The 12,500-nt window shown below is 37.7% G+C and overlaps 1 protein-coding gene across 1 annotated transcript in view; it reads right to left on the bottom strand.

Annotated features, from left to right (window-relative positions):
* Positions 1-12,500, bottom strand: part of LOC140229203 (cysteine-rich protein 1-like) — a 96,333-nt gene that overhangs the window by 14,967 nt on the left and 68,866 nt on the right. The gene's annotated exons all lie outside the window — the stretch shown is intronic.

Raw genomic sequence — 12,500 nt, forward strand, 5'->3', positions numbered from 1 at the left:
AATGTATGATTCTCCTATAGGCCTATAGTATGTCTTGACAATGTGTGATGACAGTTTCATCTAATTGGCAAACAAGGCAAGTGCCAAATTGTGTCTCGCCCATTTGCGTACAAGGAATTAATATCTTTTATAACTCCCAGAAGTTAATTGACCTGCTTATGACCTTTGACCTTGTGGTGACCTTCAACACCCCAAGGGACATTTACCATCCAAGTTTGGTCACAAACGGACAAAGGGATCAAAAGTAATGAGCTATAATCGAAATGCGCCATAAAAACTTAACATTGGGCCCTAAAAATTTGTTGACCCCTTTTTGTGACCTTTGACCTTGTGATGACCTTTAACTCCCCAAGGGACATCTACCGTCCAAGTTTGGTCACAAACGGACATAGGGATCAAAAGTTATGAGCCACAATCAAAACGCGCCCTAAAAACATAACATTGGGCCCTTAAAGTTTGTTGACCCCTGTATGTGACCTTTGACCTTGTGACGACCTTCACCTCCCCAAGGGACATCTTCAATCCAAGTTTGGTCACAAACGGACAAAGGGATCAAAAGTTATGAGCCATAAACGAAATGCGCCCTAAAAACTTAACATTGGGCCCTAAAAGTTCGTTGACCCCTGTCTGTGACCTTTGACCTTGTGGTAACCTTCAACTTCCCAAGAGACATCTACCATCACCCAAGTTTGATTGCCATTGTAGCAACATGTGCTGAGTTACGTGTGATAAGAGAGTCTTGCAAGTAAACTTTAACGTATGACCTCAAACGACCTTTGACCTTATCCTGTGACCTCCTACGGCACCATAACATGAAGGTACCCCCAGTGCATCCATCACCCAAGTTTGATTGCCATTGTAGCAACATGTGTCGAGTTACGTGTGATAAGAGAGTCTTGCAAGTAAACTTTAACGTATGACCTCAATGACCTTTGACCTTATCCTGTGGCCTCCAACGGCACCATAACATGAAGGTACCCCCAGTGCATCTATGACCCAAGTTAGGTTGTAATCCAAGCAACTTGTGTGAAGTTATTTGTCAAAAGAGAGTCTCGCAGTAAACTTTAACATAGAAAAGAGAGTCTTGCACATACTCTTTAATATATGACATCATCACATGACATCCGACAACACCATAACATGAAGATACCCCTAGTGCTTCTATCACCCAAGTGTGGCTGCCATTGCTGTAACAGTTGCCAAGTTATGCATCATAAGAGAGTCTTGCAGGTAAACTTTAACATTTGTGACGGACGACGGACGGACGGACGCCATTTGGATCCCTTAGTCTCGCCTTAACCTCCGGTGGGCGAGACAAATATTAAAATGACATGTTATAATGTGTTGAGTGTTCACTTTCCTTGAACTAGATTTAATTGGATGAATGGCTACATTTTCAGAGAGTATGTACATTTGGGGATTTAAGGACTTTTACTTGACTTTTGACCCTCTATAATTCTATGCATTGAGTAGTTTTCACAGTATAGAGAAAAAACTGAATTTCTGTATTAAATACATGTAGTAAATTATTAGCATTTTGACCTGCCCTCTGACCCAAACCCTATGGCCTTAAAATTCCCAAGAGAACCACTGTCAGGCAGAACATTAGTTTCATGATGGTGCCTTGAGCCACTTCTGAGATATGGAGGAAGAAGTGAAATTTAGCACTTTCACTTTACCTTTGATCTTTGACTTTTTTTGGCTAAAAACTTCCAATGGAATCTCTATTGGGTACTGTAATACATGTGTACACCAAGTTTCAAGAGAAATCCTGCAGGCATTGCATAAATATGATGGAAAAAGTGAGACTTAATGAGTTAACCTTGACCTTTGACCCCTGATCTTTGACCTCATGGCCCACAAATTTCCTAGATAATCACTGCCAGTCAGTACATGCATATGTACTAAGTTCAATGAAGATACCCTGAACCACATCTGAGATATGGAGAAAAAAGTGAAATTTCAACAATTTCCCTTGATCCTTGATCTTTGACCTCATGCCCCGTAATTCTCACTAGCTAATCTTTATTGGGTAATACATGTATACACTAAGTTTTTGAAAAATACCTTCAGGCATTGCATAGATATGGGGGAAATAGTGAAATTTGAGCATTTGACCTTGACCTTTGACCTTGAGCATCTGTACTCAAAAGTTGATAGGCACAAATTCCCCCCTCATACATATACCTGCCAAGTTTCATTAGGATACCTCAAATGGTTTTTCAGGAATGCTGTCCACAAAACTGATTACAGACGGATGGATAGACGGATGGAAGGATGGACAACCCGCATAAAAAAAAAAGATTGAGAGGTCCACTGAAAAGCAAGCTTGTAGATTGTGAAACACTCAAAAGAAAAATCTCATGAAATACTTATTTACCATTACTTAGCACAAATATAATAATAAAAAAAGAGAAACAAAACAACATGACGCGACTTGACAGAATAGATGGAAAGAATGGGAGGAAAGAAAACAAAAAAGGAAAAATGCCTACACGCTGACCAAGGAAACGGAAGAGGGAATTGAGGTGCTTCAGACAGCTGGTGGCTGCACACACCTGTGCAAGGATTATGATGGCTCTTTCATTACATAATAATGAATTAAGTGATTGATTGATTGATTGATGGATGGATGATGAACCCTGAGGTTGATGAGACCTAGCTAATAAAAAAGAAGATATCAGAGACGGTTGAACAGAAAGAATGTCAACTTCCACTTAAAAAAATACAAAGATGGAGAATTTTTTTATTTCACAGCTTAATAATTCCAGAATCTAGGGCCTATGTATATATACAAATGTATTCTGAGCCAATAAAGCTTTCAGGAGGGGTAAATGAAACTCATTAGATTGCCTAGTGGATAATTATGAAAAAAATATGGTTCTGTGGGAACACTGAATTGAAAATACTAGGAGGAACAATTGTGTTGAAATTAAACATAAACTGACCAAGTTGAAAAAAAAAATTCAAATCTTTATTTATCAAATCTCTATTTAGTAAATAATGGATCTGAATGGAAATGTGGCGGGACGCCACAAATTAGACAAGTGCCTTTTTTTTTTTGTAGCAACAGTAGTTTATTTAATAAAGTTCGATGGGTGTTACCCCATGCTAAATGTCTGTAATTAAAGTAAAATTAGAGAAAAATATGTCAGCAATGAGGACAATAGAATATGAAACTTGAGACTATTAATGATACTGTAAGAGTGCTGGTTTTATGTGTCGGTAGCGTGGTGTGCACTCTCAACTATAGTATACGATGTCAAGCCACAGTCGAACATTAGTTAATGCAGGAGACAAGGTGATGGTTCCAAGATATACAGTTTAGTTTATTAGATATAATAATCAGGAATTCCAGAATGGTGCATAATACTGACGAGGGAATATTGTCGGTAGTATATATAAAGAATACTGTTCCACTCCTTCTTGGCACATGACCGAACAGAGTCGGGGCCGGAGTAAGATTGATTCCTCAACTCCAGAAGCATAAGATATATAGGGACATGAATAGAAGTTAAGAGATTAGTAGGAGAGGGTCTATGATGTGGGGATTATAGGTTCATTGAACAGTACTGTGTAAGGGACTGGTGGTGGGAATTGTAAACACAGTCGGTCTGAATCTACTTAAACTTGATTGAGGACAAAGGGAAGGATTAACTATTGAGTAAAGATTAACCAAAGTAATAACAAAGACGGTTGGGTTCTGAATGGAAGTTTCATTGGAGGTTTGATGGTCTTGTTAATAAAAGGATATGAGACTATAAAGCTGGGAAGTGTTCATAGGGTTTGGATTGGACTGGTCGTATATCTAGACAGTATAATCATAATTGGGGCAGGAAATGAGGATAAATTCTTACCTTGGTCAATCAAGAGACACTTATAAATTACATGAGGTTTGTTCTGTTTTAAGGTATAAACTCCCTATTTCTCCATCTTACATTCGTCCAATCTTTCAAAAAGAAACGTCCTCGTTTCATAATTATATACTGCAATATTTAAAGAGTCCAAACGATTGACAAATGAAGAAATTCTAATACATTTACGGAGAGAAAAAAAAATATAAAAAAACACTGTTGACATGTAAACATAATAGAAATGATTGCTACACAAAACATAATCAAATTGAGTAGCATATTAATAATTAACAAATTAGTGAAATAATTAAAAAGAAGATTGATGTGTACATAAATCTTGCAGATGAGGTATAAAAAAAAAATCACCAAAGAAACCTATTTTCCAGGGGACATATCATTGTCTTGAGAGGTGTAAAAACAGCATGGCCTATTACACATAGCATAGTAACCAATACATGCCGAGGTAACAATATACATTAAATATAGAATGGAAATAAAAGGGATAGGAAAATAAGAGATCATCATAGTAATCCACAAACTGTATGTAAAATTTAAAGAACAATCAGAGGTCCAAGAATTGACAAAAATTATATTACCATATACGTTAAAAAAACACTTAACATAAATGACAAAACTATAACTAGAAGAATACACTGATTGCATACATCTAGTCTTGTGCACAGCAAATACGTTGAAAAATGAACAGTATAATCATAAAAACACTTAAGAAGAGGAACAGACAGAGGAGAAAGGAGAATGAAGCAATTAAATTAAATGACCTAGATTATACAAAATTGGTGTCTTTGAAATGCACCATGTAAAAAACTTGTAAATAATGATGTTGATGAACAACATGTAAAAAAAAATATCTGGCATCAAGAGTAATTCAAATTGTGTAGATAATATTATGTATTTTTAAGAAAAAAAAGTTGGGCAAACAACAGGACATTTATATGTGGTGAAAATGCGCATATATATCTAGACTGCAACAAGTTTACTAATGGTACAATTTTTTCTCTTTTTTTTATGCCTCCGCCACGAAGTGGTGCCGGAGGCATTATGTTTTCGGGTTGTCCGTCCGTCCGTCCGTACGTACGTCCGTACGTACGTCTGTACGTCCGTACGTCCGTCCGCTTTCGTTTACGCGATAACTTGAGCAATATTTACTGGAATTTTACCAAACTTGGTCCAAGTATGAAGTATGATGGGGCAACGATTTGATAAGATTTTGGGTGAAATCGGCTAAAGGTCAAAGGTCAAAGGTCAAGGTCAAATCATGAAATTGTATCCGTTCACGCGATAACTCAAGACTGTATGGAGCAAATTTCACCAAACTTTGTTGGAGGATGATGTATGATGGGACAATTACTTGATTAGTTTTTCAGTGAAATAGGACAGAGGTCAAAGGTCAAAGATCAAGGTCAAATCCTAAAATTTATCTGTTTATGTGATAACTCAAAACTGGATGAAGCAGCTTTCACCAAACTTGGTCCAAGGATGATGTATGATGGGACAATTAGTTGAGTAGATTCTAGTGACATTGACAAGAGGTCAGAGGTCAAAAGGTCAAGGTCAAATGCTAAAAATGTTGCTATTTCCCCCATATCTATGCAATGCCCGCAGTTATTTTCTTGAAACTTAGTGTAGACATGTACTACTGCGTAAGGATTCTCCAGAGAGAATTTCATGTCATAAGGTCAAAGGTCAAAAGGTCAAAGGTTAGATGAAAATGTTGCAATATCACTTTTCTCGCAAATGGTTCAATGTATCTTCATGGAACATGGTACATATGCATGTACTGACTGGCAGGGATTATCTAGGGAATTTAGGGGTCATGGGTCAATAGTCAGGGGTTCAAAGGTCAAGGTCAACTCCTCAAAATGTTACTACTGTATTTCCCTCATACATGTATACTAGTATATGCAATGATTGCATTATTAGTTTTAAAAGTGTTTAATATATGTACATGTATTACTTGATGGAGATTCTCTTGGAAATTTCCAGCCAGAAGGTCAAAGGTCAGGTTTAAATGAAAAAAAAAATATTTTGTACTGTAATTACACTCTTTCTTCATACCTTGAAAATTATACTCAATGCATAAACTTATAATAAGGTCGGTCAGAAGTCAAGTAAAAATTTTCAATTCCCCAAATATGTGTACCTGCACTCTTTAATAGACAATTATAGCAAACCCAGTTCGTGGAAAGTGAACATTCAAGATATTTCTGACAAACCTGTTATTTCGATATTTTGCCAGTTATGTGAAACTGTCATCACACATTGTCAAGACATTGTACTATACACCTATTGGGAGAATCATGCATTATGGCGGAGGCATCAGTCGCCGTAGCGACATTTCTAGTTTTCTATACAAAAGCAATTGATCAAAAAAACAACATTTCTCACAAAAAAATCAAAAGTTACAATCATACTTAACTAAGAAATTTATGCTAGAAAGTAAAAACATTTATTAATCATGTTAAAAAAATCTTTCAGAAATAAAACACAATACACATGCTAACAATGAAAAACCTAAATACCAAATAATGCTACAAATTTACATCAGAAGTTAAACCGACATTATTGTTGAGCAAGAAGCAGAAATCGGGATATAAAACGGTCAAGAAAGGGGCAATTGAACGTGACAGAGAGTGAGAAGAAAAAAAAAAGGGGGAAAGTATGGACAATGCAGAAAAATGAATGAACAGCCATGTGGGACGGGGAGGAGTGAGCAAAATATCATTGAAGGTACAAAAATAATGTATAAAATAGAGATGACATTAAAAACAAAGTTTCACTACTAAGAAATAGGAATTCAAGTGACCACGAATCGGAAGGGATAAGGGAACTTGCCATAAATGCTCAATGAGGTTTGAATAATAAATGAGAATCTTGAAATTTGAAATTTCGAAGTAAAAGTAGATAGGTTCATTATATCCTGTCGCAAATATGAAATCATAAATTATGATGGATCATAATCAGTTGGGGGATTAGGAAGCTGACTGCTGTGTGTCCAAACAATATTGGTATGTACCACAGCGTGTGGATCGTAAAAGAGGTGTGATGAGGCAATGGACATGTGAGAGGGGACCACAGAGTCCAAATTCGTGAAGTGGCTGGGAGAGGGCCGAGGAGAGTGAGAATGGGGCAGAGATGGGGGAAGGGGCTGAAATGTGCGGGTTTGCAAGGAAACAGTACAGTGAGCTCGAAGAGGGGGTTGGTAGTCGGACAAATCAGGAGGAGAAGAGGTGGAGAAAGGGGTGGAACTGTCCGAATCAGTCCCAGTGGAAGATGATGTAGGGGCGTCGGAGTCAGAGTCAAGGGGAGGAATGTCGCAGTCAATAGAAAGAGGGGAAAGTGGGCTAGAGATGGGAAGAGTGCACTTTAGAGATCGGATTGGAGTTGGGGGAGATGGGGATGAGGGGTGGGAAATCACTGCACATGTCTGTGGTAGTGAGGGAGGCGGGAAAACTGAGGTGCGATATGAATTACAGGCCTCACAGTGAGAGCAGAGATCCGCAATGTCTTTGCACATCCCATGCCAGTAGCAGAGCCCTTCGATAAGCTCAATTGTCTTGGCTGTACCGAAGTGAAGAGCTGACATGGAAGTATGCATGACAGACAGGACAGTAGGGATCACAGAATAGGGAATGACAACCTGTTCTATCATTATTCCAGACGGATGTCTCTTCCGCCGATACAACAATCCATCACGAATTATGAAACGTTCAAACTGATGCCGGAACTTGAACAAGCATTCCTCGTAATGAGGGATGGCCGATTTTGGGGGTACATATCCAGAACGGATCCAGGCAGTGACCTGCCGGATGATTAGATTCTGGTGCTGAGCCTGATGAAGGCGTACCCCATGTTCTAACAGAACACTAAAAAAGGAGGACAGGTTAGTAGGAGGTGCGGGAGGAGAGGGAGGAGATGAAATTGACGATGAATCGGCACATGCTGATGCCGATGACGGAAGTGAAGCTACTTCAATCGGTATAGCTGGTGATGGAGATGAGGGAGGGGATGGATTATGACCTCTGTCTATTGTTGAAGGGAAAGATGAAGATACAGGTAAATCGTCATGACCACCTTTGTAATGACCACCAGGAGAAGAAGGCGGGGGTGGAGAAGAAAGCTTTCTCACACCGGGGGTATCATGTGGAGGTGGAGGTGAAGAATGAAGTCTGGTGGAGGTTGGAGAGAATGTATGGGGGCCATATCGATAATGACTTGAATCATCATAACGATGATCGTAACCATATCGACTGGTTGAAGAGATGGACTGGTTAGAGTAGTCAGAGTAACGATCAGGGGATGGAGAACGCGAGTCATAGCGATGATGTCGGGAATAGGAAGAACTATAGCCAGGAGAAGGAGAACAAGGACTATAGTGTGAACGAGAATGGGAGTAGGATGAATGGCGCTCCGGGGAGGGAGAACGGGAGTGATAGGGGGAGCGATAGGAATGATAGGAGGGTGAATGGGGTCGAAAACTGTGAGATCGATCACGAGAGTAAATATGATCCTGGGAAGAATACATTGTGTTGGAAAAAAAAAGTATGGGGAAAAGAAGGAATATTAATGTACAAAATCAATATAACCAAATGTTTACAGTAGCAATGAGGGGAAAAAACAGTCAACTAAAGATTAAAGCGCCAACTACAATTAAGATGACAAAAAAATAACTAAATATAATTTACAAAATGGTTTAAAAAAATGTCAATCAGGCCACGTTACCTTAAGGAATTCAAGAGAAAAAAAAATGTTACAATTATTAAGTGTACATCTACAACACAGTGTGTTGTGTAAATAAATTGATTCGGGGATCAACATGATATGGATCAAGAAAATTCCAATGCAATTTAAATGCAAACGAGGGGGTGGGAATGATAGTGTTCAGAGTCCCAAATTAAGAAAAACAAATTAACTCAATCAGTGAACTTAGCTGCAACCATTAAGAACTGGAATTATTATGCAGGGATGTGGAGAATCTGGAGGACACGTGTAGGATGAACCAACATGGATGCCGTCTGATAAAAGATATGGAGGTAGTGGAAATCCTGATCAGGTAGATCAGCCAATGAGCTGAAGACAGGCCGTGAGCGAGACGGAAGAAGATGATATAGGGTACAATGACATCAGATAGGATGAAGCATCTCACACCAGCACAGGATTTGATGACAAAGTAGATATAACTGGGCAGGCCACTAGCGATGGACGTTCCAAGAAAAAGAAGAGGGCAGAGATAGTGTATTGCAGGTAAATAAACTGGTAAAGGGAGCGTGCAGGCATCCACAAAGCAATGTAGAAATTTGTATCCAGTCGAAGGACAGCATGAACACATCATGTACTGTAGAGTCTTCATGTACAAACAGCATACACATTGGCTAAACAAAGCACAGGTCAGGAAGATGAAGACATCTCAGGACAGGGCAACATCGAGTCATCATGTAGTGATGCTCCAAGCCAAGGCAGCGAGGAACAAATTGTCAGCGTTGTGAAATTATAAGTCCGAGCGGTTGCGATGGCCACCAGTTTAAACCGCTGCTACCACTGTAAGAGTGCTGGTTTTACTGTGTCGGTAGCGTGGTGTGCACTCTCAACTATAGTATACGATGTCAAGCCACAGTCGAACATTAGTTAATGCAGGAGACAAGGTGATGGTTCCAAGATATACAGTTTAGTTTATTAGATATAATAATCAGGAATTCCAGAATGGTGCATAATACTGACGAGGGAATATTGTCGGTAGTATATATAAAGAATACTGTTCCACTCCTTCTTGGCACATGACCGAACAGAGTCGGGGCCGGAGTAAGATTGATTCCTCAACTCCAGAAGCATAAGATATATAGGGACATGAATAGAAGTTAAGAGATTAGTAGGAGAGGGTCTATGATGTGGGGATTATAGGTTCATTGAACAGTACTGTGTAAGGGACTGGTGGTGGGAATTGTAAACACAGTTGGTCTGAATCTACTTAAACTTGATTGAGGACAAAGGGAAGGATTAACTATTGAGTAAAGATTAACCAAAGTAATAACAAAGATGGTTGGGTTCTGAATGGAAGTTTCATTGGAGGTTTGATGGTCTTGTTAATAAAAGGATATGAGACTATAAAGCTGGGAAGTGTTCATAGGGTTTGGATTGGACTGGTCGTATATCTAGACAGTATAATCATAATTGGGGCAGGAAATGAGGATAAATTCTTACCTTGGTCAATCAAGAGACACTTATAAATTACATGAGGTTTGTTCTGTTTTAAGGTATAAACTCCCTATTTCTCCATCTTACAATACCAATATTACATGAAATGATTGTACTAATGTTAAAAATATGAGGCCTCCGTGAAAATTTATTGTCCACTGTAAACCAAGGAATTTTATGTGAGGTACACGTTCTAGTTGAGTGTCATCAAAAAAAAAAAAAAAATCTGTGCGTAAAGCTTCTATGGAATTGCTTAAAAGCATAATACCGGTACTTAATTTTTCTAGAGATTCAGGGATGATTTATTAGCTCTTATCCACTGAGTCACTTTTTCAAATTTGTATTTAACGATGAGTGCAAGAGTATCTGGATATTGGTGGGGAAAAGAAAACATTTGAATCATTAGCAAAAAGTGTATATGAGAGTATGTCAGATGATCTGCAAAAGTCATTGATATAAATCAAAAGTAAATGTCCTCATAAGTTACCCTGTGGGATGCCACATGAATTCGAGACTTGAGTTGTTCTCATTCAGAGACATGCATTGTTTCCAGTCTTGCAGGTAACTCCTAAACCACTCCAAGGTCTTCCCCCGTATTCCATAATGAGACAATTTGTGAAGCAAAATTTCATGATTAACTGTATCAAGGCCTTGGCGAATTCCAGGAAGATACCAATAAGATGAGAATGATTATCAATGGTATGCACAGCGTGCCCAATAAACTTCAAAAGGGCATGAATGGTGCTGTTTTTCTGATGAAACCCACATTGAGAATTTGTAAAAACATGAAAATCAAGGAAATTATTTGTTCTTGTAAACATTAATTTGTCAAAAATTTTAGATAAGGATGAAAGCAAAGAAATGGGTATATAATTACTTAAATCAGAATCATCTCCTTTTATATAAAAGAAAAACACCACATAAAGGATTTATAAAAAATATGTGCAAGTAGAACGGCAATTGAAGATATAGTTCCCTTTAAATTAAGATTACTTATATCATCATGATCAACACTACGATTATTATTCATTTCAGTTGCAATATATATTATTTCATATTTTGTAGTTGGAACGAAAAAAAAAAAAAGAACTAGAAGTGGATTGACCTAAGAATTTCGAAAAATGCATATTTGACTGTGGTACTTTTTTGCCAGATTCTCCCCAATCATTGATTAAAGATATTGGCTATATCACTGGGATCTTCAAAAATTTTGTTATCGTGTCTAATTTTGTTATCATGTCTTAATATTTTTGTAATATTTGCTTATTTTTTTGATATATTCATGGCCTGCTTTAAGACCTTCCATGTATTCTTTATATGATGTTTATATTTTTCTAACTGAACCATATATTTCCTCTTTTCCAATCGTATTCAGTATTTTTATATCCAGTATATATATATTTTGATTTCTCAGCTTTTTTCATTTTGAATTTATATTATAAACTTTTTTTTTTCTTATTGAGCAAAGAAGAGATTTTGAAGTTCATCGAAATTCAGGGGATGTTTTATAATTAACTTGCCTTTCAATTTAGGAATCTATTCATCTAAAATACTATCCCTGAAAAATTATCAAATGATACATTGTCATCATCATTACTATAAACAATAGACCAATCAGCCCTATCTAAGCTAGCACTAAGGTTAGCAAAATTTTCTGGTGTAGCTCTACATCTGGTTGAAGTAAAATAAAACTTATTGACCCAGTGCCTTAGATGAAATTAGATGTGCTATAATAGGAAAATGATCGGTCATATCAGATAAAACTAGAAATGTCCATTGCCGCGCAATACGATTGTATCCCCTGGCACTGGCAGCAACTTTTGCTTCATCTTCACGTTTGATTGAGGGACAAAAATCCCCTCCCGTTCTTCAAATATAAAGGAGAATATTGTGAAGACTACTACACGACTAGGCACAGCTTCACAAAACAATATTCATGTATATAGATTAGAGTACACTGCATCTGTATACAAAATTAGAAAAAAAAATATCTGAAGATATGTCACCTGCATGCAGAGTGGCTACATGATAGCCACTAACGTCCCAGTAATATAGTTGCTTAAACAATGCTCTGCGTCTGGCGTTGCATCGTAAAAAGTGTAATTTTTTGATGGACTTTTTGGATGGAAAGCTGGACGCAGAGGATTGTTTGAGCAACTGCGTGACTGGGGCTTAAAATGTGATATTTGATCATGTATAAGGAACATCAGGAGGAGCATCAAAAAATGTGGAAGAGTAAACTATAATGTACACTTTATATAATCTGGAAGAAGTCAGTTTAAAACGTGACTGTCAAGTGCATGCAAGACAGCAACCAATACATGACATTTGACCTCTAAAAGATGGAACACTGGGGCAGCATCAGAATAAAATTAGGTTAAGTACATGTATGGTACTCCACACAAACCATCCATCAAAAATATGACCTTTGACCCT

Source organism: Diadema setosum, chromosome 5 (genome assembly GCF_964275005.1).
Source record: "Diadema setosum chromosome 5, eeDiaSeto1, whole genome shotgun sequence".
NCBI lineage: Eukaryota > Metazoa > Echinodermata > Echinoidea > Diadematoida > Diadematidae > Diadema > Diadema setosum.